This window comes from Mytilus californianus, unplaced genomic scaffold (assembly GCF_021869535.1).
Source record: "Mytilus californianus isolate M0D057914Y unplaced genomic scaffold, xbMytCali1.0.p SCAF_8, whole genome shotgun sequence".
Lineage (NCBI taxonomy): Eukaryota > Metazoa > Mollusca > Bivalvia > Mytilida > Mytilidae > Mytilus > Mytilus californianus.
Genome location: NW_026262734.1, coordinates 51,290,721 through 51,305,688, shown reverse-complemented (window position 1 = coordinate 51,305,688; position 14,968 = coordinate 51,290,721).

Here is a 14,968-nt window from a genome sequence, read left to right as displayed (position 1 = left end):
AAGGAAAGGATGACGTCAAACGAAATTGCCACTAGTGACGTTCAGATGTGAAACACATTGGCAATGCCATAACGTTAATTTAAAAAAAAAATCCGACATCAAGATGGTTAACGGAAAGAACAATGGTTTTAGGTTTGATATTAATGGGATATTTGAATTAAAAATTACTACAGAATGAAATTAACATTTCTGGAAAGAACAAGAAAATTAGGCTGTTATAGTAGAGAGGCGAAAATATCAAAGAGACATTCAAACTCATAAGACGAAAATATACTGACAAGGCCATGGCAAAAAAAGAAAAAGACTAAGACAAACAACAATATACAAAACACAACATAGAAAACTAAAGACTGAGTGATTATAGTGACAAAACGAAGTGTCCCACATTTTTAATACACATTTTTGTCTCAAAATCATACAATTACTTGCCACAAAAATAAAGCAAAGCATCGTTGGTGTCTGAGGCAGCCAATCTGATTTGAACATCCATACATTTAAATCATTACATTAGGTAATTTCTTATCACATTTATTGTTTATTCCAAGCAGGTGTTGGCATGAAATCACTACAAAATATAAATAAAGCTAAATCTTTAAAGTCATTCGAAACGAGTTTCTTGAAATTATAATGTTATTGAAATTATTGAAATAATGCATGCATATATACTAAACTAAGTCCTGTATGCACGATTTTTTTTAACATTTATTACGAATGTATAACGTATTATTGACTAATAATATTTCATTCAGTGATTGTTGATCGCAAGCTCATTAACTTTCGAGTTTGTTGCCGAAGTTTATAACCGGTTCGTGACATTGATTGATAGAACCATGACATTTGTTTTATTTTCCATGCGTTCCCATTTGTTAATTAAACTTTCCCATAACCTCTGTTAAATGATTTGGTGTATTTAATTTGTTTCTTTAAAATAAGTTATTACTATTTTTCCTTCCAGTGTATGCTTGTTTGGATTCTTTCACAACGGATTTCGCTATGCTAAGTAACAGCATGACAAAATCTGAATTTTCTGAATATTCATTAAGTTGTGCCAGTGGACGTTACACAGACAACAATCAATCAACCTTAATTTGACTTCTAGGAAAACTTATTGCGGACAATTAACTGAGGAACGAACAAAATTATACTCCATGCTTCTTTGTATATTATTATGTTATATATATATCATAACATCTTTGTGATGTAGAAAATTCGGTAGATGGTAGATTTTTCATAATAAATATATTCATACATTCTCGACATCTTCACTATTTGTGTTTGAGATTGTATAGACATCTGTCTAGTGTTGAAGACAGTATGCTGGACTTTATAGACATCTGTCTAGTGTTGAAGACAGTATGCTGGACTTTATAGACATCTGTCTAGTGTTGAAGACAGTATGCTGGATTTTATAGACATCTGTCTAGTGGTGAAGACAGTATGCTGGACTTTATGGACATCTGTCTAGTGGTGAAGACAGTATGCTGTACTTTATAGACATCTGTCTAGTGGTGAAGACAGTATGCTGGACTTAGATAAATGGCTAGATATCTGTGTGGTTTAGTTATTGTTCCATTGACGTGAACTCCACATCTGTTTAAATAATATTTGTATTAATAAAATTTGACTTAAATGGAAGGTATTGCTGTCAAATGTCAATCAAAGTGAGCTAATTACAGATCAGTGAAGCACGCTTCACATTTTGTCAATACAATGCTACTTACCAGCTGTCATAACTTTCGATAGAAATATTAAAAAAAAAGCTACAAAAGGAAATGATAGGGTGGACATGAATAAACCAGTACATATCCTTTCTTCCGAGCAGGATGTAAATACAACAAAGCAGTCACGATTTGACAAAATATATTGTTATGTGACAAACATGAGAAAAGAAATAATGTGTAATTTTTAATACGTAATATATGTATGTCGGTTAAACAGAGGGTCATGACTTGGAGATAATGTGCAAAATATTTTATAGAATGTCGTCCCTTCCATACAGGATGAAACATTTTTAAAACGTTTTTATTTGATAGGAATTTAAAATTTCTTTACATACAAGATGATTTCATAGAAATGTGCGTTACTAGTAACTGTTCCATTGGAAAAATGTCTTGGCTCTAAATATTGTGTTAATCATGAGTTAATTGATCCCAGACTTTTGTGTATTTTCAATATCCCCCCCCCTCCCCCCCCCCCCCCCCCCGCCCCCTTGCCAAACAGATAAAAATCCTTCCTATGTAGATACACTGATATTTCTTCACTGTATCTTAGTCTTTTTTTTAGTTTTAATTTTTACAAGCGATTGTATTTGATATTGACTACAGTAAGTGGAATTCTGTCAAATCATTTCCGTATGAATCGGGAATGTTTTTGACATTCTGAAAGAACGCTGAATTTCTTCACATGTAAATGCATGTTGGTATGCATCTGAAACAGTTTAACATAAAGCAGATCTTTCCAACTGCGAACCTGACACGCTAGCTTTGCAGTTGTCTGTAAACATACGTTCAAAAGCACTTAAAAAATCAACTTGTAATGACTGAATGGTCTTGTTTTCGTTGTTTTTGTTCTTCTCATTCCAATATTTCAACAGATACATACAGGTCATGTCCGTCCACGAGAAGACTTTTCTGATCCCGTGGTAGCGTGTGCCGAAGAAAATGAGTCCTCAGGTATTTTAAAAATATCTCTGATGGAAACAGTTCTTCCTCTGCTGGAAACCCAAAACCTGGTTTACAATCTTCTTGTAGACGTTTTATATCCACCTTTGATTTTGCTTCGGGAAAAACATACCACGGTGGGATAACTTTTGCCAGCTCCATTTGCACAAATGAAAAAAGTTATGGCTTCTTCATGAGAAGGGACCTCTCTGATTGCATAAGGCCATGAGTAAGACAATTCTGTAGAGCTTAAACTATAAATTGAACAAGGCTTCTTGGATAAGTCATGTTTGTTCACACAAGAAGACAAATAAGAAAAAAACTAGAAACACGTGTCAAATGACGTGTTTGGGTTTTTTCCATTTGTGCAAGTTTAACCCTCAATTCTTTAAGCTTTGGAAAATTATCATACAACAAATAAAACCAATGTTTTGTGACTGGTTTGTCATGCTTACGCTTGCCAAGGCTTACATCATATTGATTTGATAACGTACACAATTCATCAATTGTATAATTATATCCCTGTTTCAACAACATCATTTACATTTTGTCAATTTTTTCTGAATCTTGAATTTCGTGCATGCTTCCACAAAGGACATTCTCTTCGAAACAACTGCCTCGTATGCAATTATCATTTTTTCTTCGTAACTCATCTCTCTTTCTTCTTCTTCCTTTCCATACAGAATAAATATAATAAAACAAACACATCAGATAATATAACTTGATGCAAAGTATAAGTTAGTAGAACAAATATCTGAATTTCATCCATTTGGAATTCGTTGAACAGCATCGGCATATCGGAAAATGATACATGTAGCATTCGTGAGTCGAGAAACAAAAATTAACAAGCATTCTGTGGGTATTGCATGGCAATACATAGTTCCCTACCGGTTAAAAATTCAGAACAAAATGATAACTTGATCTATAAATTGTCATGGTGTAAACTATATAACAAATATCAAGTCAATATTAAAATAAAGTGTTGAAAACTGATTATTTGAGTGAATTTTATATGTCCAAGGACCATAACTCTGCTCAACATCATCAGACCGGAACAAAATTCAAACTTGAACTGTAGTTTGTCATGATAAAACAATACACTTAATATCAGATCAATATCTTCAAGCATGAAGAAAAAAAGTGTAGAAAACTAATTTGCCGGACTGACGGATGGACAGACAGACGGACGGAGTGCAAACCTAAAGTCCCTTTCGACTTTGTGGGCAGGGGACTAAAACAAAACTGAAATTTGCTTGTAAGTTTACAGAATGTATTTTTGTTATGCTAGATTATGTTTTCTTCGAAAATCTAACACAATTTTAAACATAAAATTTTATATAGATATGAAAAACTTTTTAATTTCAAACGATACATTCAAAAACAAAAACGATGACAGAAGATAAATAATCTGACACAGATTCCAAAAATATATTTAGTTTATTAGTCTTTTCATTTAAACAAAGCGATGATAAACTAGTCACTTCGAATAAAACTGACTTTGCTCAGTTTATTTTTCACTGATTCCAAAAATATACGATTTCTATGTCTTTGCCTATGAAAAAAGGGAGATAATCGACTACAACTAAGCCAAAGATGTACGTGAAGACTGCCACTTGTTAAAAAAGGAAATCGGTTATTTCGATCAGGGAAACCTACGGGTAATGTGTTTTCACGGATAGTTTCTATTGGACGCAAAAAAGGCATTTGTATATGTCTGTTCGATTAATGCGACGTATATTTAAAAAGTTGAAAAAGGACGCATTTTCAGTAATCCTGTTGATTTGCGTAAATTTGTCACTCCAATCTCCTTCTTTAAATTTTTATTTTTATATCCTAGGAAATTACATCAAATGTTGACTTTGATATATACAAATTATCTAAATTGTTTTGTTGATTTGTTAAATTATACTATTTAGCCATCTACCCACTGTCCTGTTTGTTGTTCATTTAGTTACATAAACTTTTTTTATTGATTTTAGTACGAATGTAATGAGGTATGAAATTATACCATATGTATATATATATATGATACAACAAGAAAAAGTTGAGATCTACTTTTTGTTGTTTGTAATAATCCTTGTCCTTACGCTATTGATTTTCGGGTTCATTATATCCTTTATTCAAAATTTGGCATTTACACCTCAAATTTTACTCTGAGAACAGACAAACCTGTGCACGCGGAAAAATGTTAAAGGACAGATGGACCTATGGAAATTAATTTTAAATGCAATCTATGTTTCAGAATACTAAAAACTTTAGCTTTTTTCCCTTCCTTCAAAAGGTACCAAAATAAAATAAGGTTTGAGAGGCTCTACTCACATAATAAATGTTATGAACTGTATTAATTTACATGGACACTAGATATCTTAGCAATAATAGGTGATTTAAACTTTTTGTAGCTGAGTGGAACATCGGTGTTTGTTTATTTTGTTATATTCTGCAGATTGCCAAAAACAAATATTCAAGGTAAGGTTTTTATTTTCTGAAGCATGAAATGCATATAACTTTCCTATACTAGTACCTAGGTCCAGCCATGCCTTAAAATTCTCCTATAAGCATCTGTGTGTGTGTACTAGCGGTGTAACACATGGTCAATACATTTTTTTCATGTAGAGTAACAATCAATTTTGTTAGTTTTGAAGTGAAATAATGAAATTTGTACGTATATGATGTCTTCTTTGCTATATGTTTTTTTTTCTTCATTTTTTTTATTACATCATATTCTTTCATTCAAAATATCCATATATAATTATGTTTCGTTACTAGGGGTAACGTTGGTTTATGAAGTCACAAATTCCTTCGTGTTTTGACAGATTACTTATTATCAAATCAGAGTACAAAGTTGAGATGGATTAAAACAGATGTCTCCACTATAAAACGATCTTCTCAAGGCAATTTGGAATTGATATGCTTAGGGTATTAAACATGCAAATATAATAGTTGGAGGGATATTCAAGCAATTTACAATCAAATAGAGACGCAGGAATGATACAAATTCTCCTCAAGAACGAAACATAAAGTGCACTAGAAAGTCTTTTAATGTAGACGCTTTACTGTATGTGTTGGAAATATTTTGATATACCAAACGATAAAAGATATAAAGGGGAGTGGAATTACAAACCGTAGGTTCTCTCTCCAAGGACAAACCTTTTGTTGCATTGAAATGTCTTATATGAGCATATGAGCTTTTAAATCATATATATATGACCTTGTAGGTTAAAAGTCAAGACCAGGTTTCATACTTAATGTTACGCAACACGTGCACATTGTTTTGAGGTGCAGCGCACAGTTCATAAAAAAGAATGTTTGTTTGTCCTAACCCTTCCTACCCAGAAAATAGCAGCCTACTCGAAAACTTTTATTGTCTTGATGTGAAAATTTTGTTTAAATCAGATATTAGATAATAAAATATGACTTAACACTTCCGACACTTCAATTTCTCTTTGCCGAAAAAACAAAATGTCTTCCTAACTACCCTCAGTCGCTACCTTAGGGTAGGGTTTGGGCAAACCAAAATATTCCCCATGTGCCAATTAAATAAATCCTACAACAACATCGAAGGCAAAATCAATTTCGATTTTCATATAAATTGTAAAACTTGGACATTTTTACCTTGATTGATTGGTGTTTGATGCCACTTTTTTGATAACACTATTGTGCTTTTTCGTAGTGGTCAGTTTTTATTGGTGAAGACAACAATAGTGCCCGCGGAAAACACCATAGACCTTTGGTAGGAAAACTAACAATCCTTGTCAGTTAAGATTGGAGTTTAGTGCAACCTCTACGTGCGGGATTCGAACTAACAACCTCAGTGTTGCCAGGCTACTAATTCGGTAGTTCGACTACTAAGACCACTCAGCCACCGAGGCTCCTTATATAAATTATATTAGACATATTGGATATGGCTCAAAATCAACATACATTGATATCATATTTTTTTTTTTAATTTTTATTCAGAAAATGTGGTTGAACATTTTCAACTCCATTTCACAAGGCTTTTCTAAAATCCGGATAAAGAAGACAATCTAAAAGTGCTCAAAATTCATCTTCTACAGTATAATTACAATTAAAAAACACACCCTCTGTCACAATTATTTTTATGAAAATAAAGTTCACCATTTAGATCCTGGGAACATGCTGAAGTTTAAGTATGTGCCAACCATTGAAATCGTCCTTCTTCACTAATACACATGTATATTAGACAGGTAGATCTAAAGAAATTTTGAATGATTTGACAGTTTGAAATACTGCATTTACAAAGTAAGTGCTAATTCATTGACGATTTTTTAGTAATACTGTTCACATTATTTACATAATTAACAGATTTAGAGGATTTGCTCTCTGAATCCTAAGATATTAAAAAACAACAGTCACAAGTAAAAAAAAAAAAATTTTAAGCAAAAAAAAAAAAATTAGTTTCTGAGCAATCATCTTGCATCAATATGTAAAGTCAACAAACAAATTATCAATACAAAATATACAAAATTTCAATCCTGGTATCTATAATGAGTTTATTTACCTGTGATAACAAATATAAGTATGTGTTATTTAATATGCACGATAAAGGAGAAAGTATTAGTTGTAATATCAAATTTGAATATTGACCTTATATATATCATTTGAGACATTTGCATACCAAAGTATCTTATGAAGGATTTCTTTTTATTTATAAATATAGATTTTCTTTTAAGGGACATTGGCTACGAGACAATCACATGGAAAAAACTAGAACATGATTTTGTTTTATTCAATATTTCATTAAAGTGAAAGAACGAAAAAATATTTTTTTCTAATCAAAAGTTGAAAAATACGAAAGTGCACACGTTTAAGTGTCTCGCCTACTTTACTAACCATTGACAGTGTGAAGATGGTCCTAAATATTAAGCTCAACCTTACTATTGATAAATGAACCATAAAAATGAGGCCACGGTCAGAAGAACCCTGCCACACAGATGTGCACACCTTACCATCAATACATACTTAAATATAGTTAACCTATTGCATATAGTATCTTAGAAACAAACTTATCCAGGAAAACTTACGATTGACCAATGAACCATAAAAATTAGGTCATAGTCAAATCATAATAGCCAGACAGACATATAAACTTTAGAATCATTTAATAGATTGATGACCTAGAACATGTAGAATGCTTAAAAGTATTAGAAAAAAAAACAACGTGAAAAAACATGCCCTGCTGATATAAACATCGTAAAATATTATCATATTTCTTCCAGTGTGACGTTTACATTCTGACGTCAAACACGTGACGCTACACTAGATTTGATGTGAACCTTATCATTCAGTCACAGGACTTCAAATATTTCAATCCTTTATGGGTTGATTTAAAATACATATATAAGTAAGCAATTCATGTGGTTGTTAAATCTGATAGATGATTTTTTGTGCTTCTTTGTTAAATATTTGTTTGTTTTTGTTCTAATTGAGATTGTGACACAGTGATGACTGCCGTGCCCCTATTTTGAAAATTTTACCTATTATGTCTGTTGTGTTCGCGCATCGTTGTAAATATAATGGCATTTGATGCGACTGTCATGCAAGTGAGAGGTTTAGCGCTATAAAACCAGGTTCAATCCACCATTTTCTACATTTGAAAATGCCTGTACCAAGTCAGGAATATGACAGTTGTTGTCCATTCGTTTGATGTGTTTTATCATTTAATTTTGCCATTTGATTAGGGACTTTCCGTTTCGAATTTTCCTCGGTGTTCAGTATTTTTGTGATTTTACTTTTTTCTCTTACACTAAATATATTTTACCTATTGCATACAGCATGTACAGTATTAAAAAAAAAACCCAAAACTTAGAAAAAAAACCGTTAACTTTAAAGAGGCACTTGCTGTCAAATTTATGATCACCGATTTGACTTAAAGTCTTATATTTGATTTATAACATACTGAAACGTATATGTAAATAACATTAAGACTGAAATTACCAGTTAACAATGCATGTGCTCGATAATATATATCAGAATTTCGTGTGTATTTCAGTGCAGACGTCATCTAATTAGCTATCGAGATGACCACCGTATTCTGTCGATGATCAATGAACATGATATAAACATAAGCATAAATATAAATAGATCGGCACCCTCGTGAAATTAGATTTTTCTATGTCTGTTTGATTCCATGTTATAACTAATAGGTTCAAAACAAAAGATAATTATTGTTTTTACCTGTTTAGGAATGTTTTTTTGTGGATCGAGTCATTCAATGAAGTGGTTCACCTTTTTTCACTTTCAAAGTTGACATTCTTTTCTTTTTATGGTTGGACAAGACTAATTCGTGCATAACAATCTATAGCTAAAGGGTATAATTGAAGGTCAAATGAATACGAATATAATGAGGTTGAATTATTCACTTGCAAGTGTATAATTCACCTTGGATGATTCTTTGCTCATTTAGACAAAATTGAACCAACTTGGCTGCTGAAAGCTAATTATTATTTTATTATTTCACTTTTTTAAATGATTGAACCAAACAAAATCACATTCTATTTTTTCATATCTCGTAGCTTGTGCCCCTTAAACCACTGAAAATGAAAATGAGGTCAAGGTCAAATAGACACAGAAATAGTTAAATAAGGTCAGATAGACACAGAAATAGTTAAATAAGGTCAAATAAAATACGAAATTGTAGACCATTGTAATCCAATTGGACAAGATCAACTTACAACCATTCCTTACACCAAATATAGTAGACCTGAACCATTAACATACGGCCAAGGACAATGGACATATGACAGACGGAAACTTTATAACAAAAGGATTCTGTATTCAAAGTATGGAGGATTAAGGTCTTATACCTTATGAAATATTAAGCCTTTGAAAACTATGTTAACACTGCTGTGCCCGCCAACACCGCCGGATCACTCTCCCTATGTCTGACAAGGTTGACGACAGTCTCGAAAAAAAATGTTAGTACATGTAAACATAAAATTCGAACTTTCTTTGGTTTGAACATATATATATTCTTCAGATTAATAATGTCACAACGTACAGTCACTAATATCTTCATTTTGCAATATCAGAGATTAATTCATTCTATGCCAATGTTAAGCATGCCACCTTAATTTTCTTAATTGTTCAATATCAATTCATCTCCTTCGTCACCAAACGTCATTTCAGATAATACTCAGATAACTTACTCACATCTGACTCATTACTTTCATCATTTTCTGTTGTCATTCCACCATTATCATGAATATTATCACCATTTGACAACACTTCTTCCTGAATCGACGTTAAATTATGATCTGCAATATGAACATGTTCTATAACACACTCTTCATTTCCATTATTCAGATACTTTTTGCTTTGCCTTAGAACTTTCAGAATATACTTTGCACTTGAACTTTAAGATGTGCGATCTTCCATTTCATCTGAATCTATAATGTCTTCAGCCTCCTCGGAAACCTCTTATTCACAAAATGGTTTAAGCACAGGTTCATTATGACATTTGTTATGCTGATTAAAAGATTCAATACTGTCAAATGTTTTTCCACAAAAGCAATCAAACATTCCATCATTATGTTTTCTCTTCTGCCCTAACAATCCTGCTGATTTGCTCGCAAACTATTTTCGCATAAGTGACACTGAGTATGTTCGTTTGCTGTCATATTCATTATGCATGTATCTTCATGTGGTGTTAGCTTACTGTTATAAACAAATTTCTTGTTGCAATTCTTGCATTTCAAAAGACCTCTATTTTTATGATTTAATATGTGTTTTTCTAATTGCTGTTTATACTTAAATACACTAGTGCAGGATTTAATCTGGCATTTATAAAATTGATCCGAATAAAAAGTGAGATCATTCCTGATCTGGTCCTGAAGGTCAATACAGAATATCTACAAATATGTATATTTGTTTCCTTCCTCTTTAAATAACGATGGTTGCTTGAATGCTGTTCATAATTCTTATGATTTTTTGTTGAAAAATTACATTTATCACATCTAAAAACCTTTGACCTTTTCTTATTAATAGCATCATTTAACGTTTTTTTACAATACCCTCAATATCATCATAATCACCATCATCATCATCATCATCCATGTCACCATCATCAACATCATTATCGTTATTTTCATCGTTTTCACCACCAGTTTCGTTAGGAAAGTAGCTATATCCTCATGTTCTTTCAAATCATGTTTTGTAACAAATGATTTTGCACACTTTCCACATTGTATTAAACCAATTTCTTCATGTTCTAATTAATGTTCATTTAACTTGTGTTCATCCGAAAAAATTTTAAAACAACCTTTCTCTAAGCATTCAAATACCATAGAATGTACCTTTTCCGTATGAACTTTCAAGGCAAGTGTAGTTTTATACTCTGTTTCACACTTATCACAAGTATGCGATTGGAGTTCTGCACTCTTTTGCTTGCGAATAAGGTAAGCATGGTGTTTTCTATGTTTAGTATACTGTATCTTATCTTCTGTTGAGAATTCACAATGTATACAACGGTAAACATCTTGTGTCTGTCTTGATTTTTTTTCATTCTGGTGGGTAAGTAAAGTTGAATTCATCCCTTCAACAAATTCCTCAACATTATCAGCATTAAACTCTTCCGTCGTAGTTTCTAAACTTGTATTCTCGACTGTTAAAATTGCTCTTTTGTTCTGATCAACTGCAGAAGTCATACTGTTGATATTTCTGCTAGTTTAAAACTTTAAAGATTCCCTATAATTGAAGCCTTTAACACCTGACAATGAATTTTACTCATATGTTCAGAAAGATATTTTTGGGCTTTATACACTTTATTACAAATGTCACATCGAAACATTAATCTTTTGACAGAATAATCCTCATGTCTTTTTAGTGCACCCTTTAGTATAAATACCTGTGCACATTTCCTACATTTCAGGACACCTTGTGATTTGTGCCATAACAAATGTTTTTGTAAGAAAGATTCTTCCACAAAACGTGATTAACACACTCTAAGCACACATCTCCATATAGGCTTATCCGAATGCACTATTTTTTGATGGCTTTGTAAAGCGTCTTCTGATTTACATTCATTATCACCTTCATCACAGGAATATTTTGGAGGTTTATATAGTTTAGACATTCTGACTTTTCGTTCAATGTAAGAGTGATGTCTCACTTGTTCCTTCTTATCAGCTAATGACAATTCACACTTTTTACAATGCCACAACTTTTCTTGATTTGTCTCACCTGATTCTCTCTTTACTTTATCTGATTGGCTCTTATTTCTAAGCTTTCTTTCAGATATTTCATAGTGTTCACATCCATCAATGATTATTTGTTCTTGTAACCATGGTAATGGATCACAGTCACCTTCTTCTAATGAAATGTGGTCTGGAAGTGGTGATCCTTCTTCCCCAGTCTTCTTTAAACATTTCTCTTCCAAATCAATAATATCCTATAATCAGATTGAAATTCTTTGTTTTTCATTTAGAATTTCAAATTCAATTTATTCTTGCAGAGCTAAAGTTTTAGAATTAGACTATTAACGGGGTTTGTAATAACATGAGCAATATGACGGTTGCCACATGAGGAGCAGGATCTGCTTACCCTTCCAGAGCACCTAAGATCACACCCAGTTTTTGATGGCGTTCGTGTTGCTTAGTCTTTAGTTTACTATTTTGTGTATTGTGTGCACTATTGTTTGTCTGTCTTTTTCTTTTAGCCATGGCGTTGTCAGTTTATTTTCCATCTATGAGTTTGAATGTCCCTCTGGTATCTTTCGTCCCTCTTTTAGTGATTTTAGAGAATACGCTCAATTATAGTCATTACACACAACTGTAATGACTATAATTGAGCGTATTCTCTAACAATGCAATAACCACTTTAAAATATCATTTGTTGTTTAAATAAAAAAAATGCCCTTGTTATCCCTCATGTGTTAATCTATCCCAACACCTTCATCCAAGGGGGTATGTTTATATAACAGGTTTCTTCAATGGTAAAACTTATTTTTAAAAGTGGAAAAAAGGTAATCAACTCGAGCTTTATTAAAAAAATGATTAATGTGTCCATTCCCACAGAAGTTGCCCCCGCTTGAATATGACGTTATATAGGAACATAATAGAACATTTAAAGAAACGCTATCCAAATTCGTACTGAATCTAAGTTTTGTGGTACCAAGCATTATTTATAAGTTTCATAACATTTGGTTAAGGAAAACTTGAGTTAGAGAATGGAAACGAAAAATTCTGCAATTTGAACGGAGACCAATTTTGGGACGTTCAGACGACAATTGTAGAACTTAATGCCCCCTCTGGTTAGGTGGGGTCTTAAATAAACATGAGAAAGTGATTTATTATTGTTTTTAAAGGTAATTTGTATTTGATAGGTATTGACCTGCTATTAAAATCAAGACATGGTTATAGGTTGCATTTCTGTAAATATAGACAATGCAATTTCCCATAGGTACTCCCTTTGCAGCTAAAACTGTGACACTTTTTCTAAGAAATTTGGTGAAAAATTATATCCTAAAATGGAAAGTTGATATGCACTACTATTTTATTCAAAGGTCAAAACATAGGGCTGTGCGGCATATTTTCAACATTTATATGCCCTGAACTTGTTAGAGTTTAAACTTATACTAAAATTATGTACTACCCCTACATTTACTTTTGCCTACTTCAGAATTCATTTTTCACCGCAAAAGTATGTTTTTATACTGGCAACAGTGTCAAGGTATGTCTCTATGAGAGGAAACATAGAAATCATATCTGAGAACCAGTATGTCAACAAATCAAATTATCTATGAATAGTATTTATCTCCCCAAAAGAGGCGTGGTTTGAGAAACAGCTGTATTCGTAAAATGAACCTATAAATATTTATACCAAATTTTACTTTCCTTCGGTGCCCTTCAACTGTTCAACATGTCATTTAACGATGTTCGCTCCTCTTGATTTTAAATTATTGACCGATATTCAGAATCCTCTGGTTTACCAATGAAGTGGTAAGTGCCATTAAAATATTGTGCTCACTAACCATTGCTAACCCCTACTATTCTTTCCATAATTTGATTACATGTAGTTTCAAATTTATTATGTATATGAACATCTTATAAATTACTTGTAATTTTTTCATTGTTTTTGAAAGAAAAAATGTGCCAATGTTAAATGTTAAAAGAACACTGTCTTCATTTTCTTCTGCTTTATTTAGTCATGTTAGTTTCTATATCTATATACATGTACTATCAATTTATAACAGTCTTTTAAAAAACTTATTATTTCGAAACAGAGTAGTAAACATCCTAAGGGAAACAACTCCAACTCAATCATATACAAGCTATTAAAATAGGCATCTGTGTTTTCATTTATTGTCAAATTGTCAAACTATAAAAATGTCTCATAAAATCGGTAAAAATAATTCTATGCATTCACAGTTGCTATAAACTCATCCTATTCGAGGTGTTGCAGAACTGAGTTATTTAAAGTATTCATATACGTGCGATACAGTTAAAATGAGTATCTTTTTTTTCTGAACCGGCGACTCTATCAATGTATTGATTAAATCAAAATGGGGTATCCTGTCATTTGTGCTTGTTTTTTTTCTATATGCCTCATTAATGTACAAAACAATGAAATACCGAAGAATGATTTTTAAAGACAGTAATCAAAACAAAATTTAACTTGAGATTCGATTGTAAAGTCAAGTACACCTGATATATTTAAAGCGTGTTCGGGTCGATTTTTTTGTCCTTTAAATGTTTGATGCAGAAGCTAAAAGAATATGATCTCGCTTCAAATTCCATTATTTTTATATTTTAAAGCTAGATTTTTATATATTGACATTCAAAATTTCATATTAAAAGAAAGCAAAAGATATGGGTCAAATGAAATATATTTGTGATGAGTCATCATAACAGGGTAGGAGTGTTTGATTATAGAAATAATTTTTATCTAATTTGTTGAACGTCTTACTCGTAATGAGTTTTATTTACTTGACCAATTTGAATTAAAATAAAAGTTTTTGACACACTAATCATTTTATTCATGAACATGTGCTTTAAAATAAAAGTCGGACGTTCATTCATTCTTCCCTTTTTGCTGCTAGTTTAATTTTTCAAACTACTAGTATTCAAAGTAACTATATATTAGCCTTCAACTTGTGGAAATTTTCTGTATGCCCTTTCACGAAACATTATCATATATTTTGTTTTTTCAGAATAGCAGTCTTTTATTGAAAAATGCGCCCAGGCAAACAATTTGACATTAATTTATGTATTATATAGACATACAGTGTGAAATTAACATTATATTAAACACGATTATATATTAAATCGCATTGGACAACATTAAACTCATAC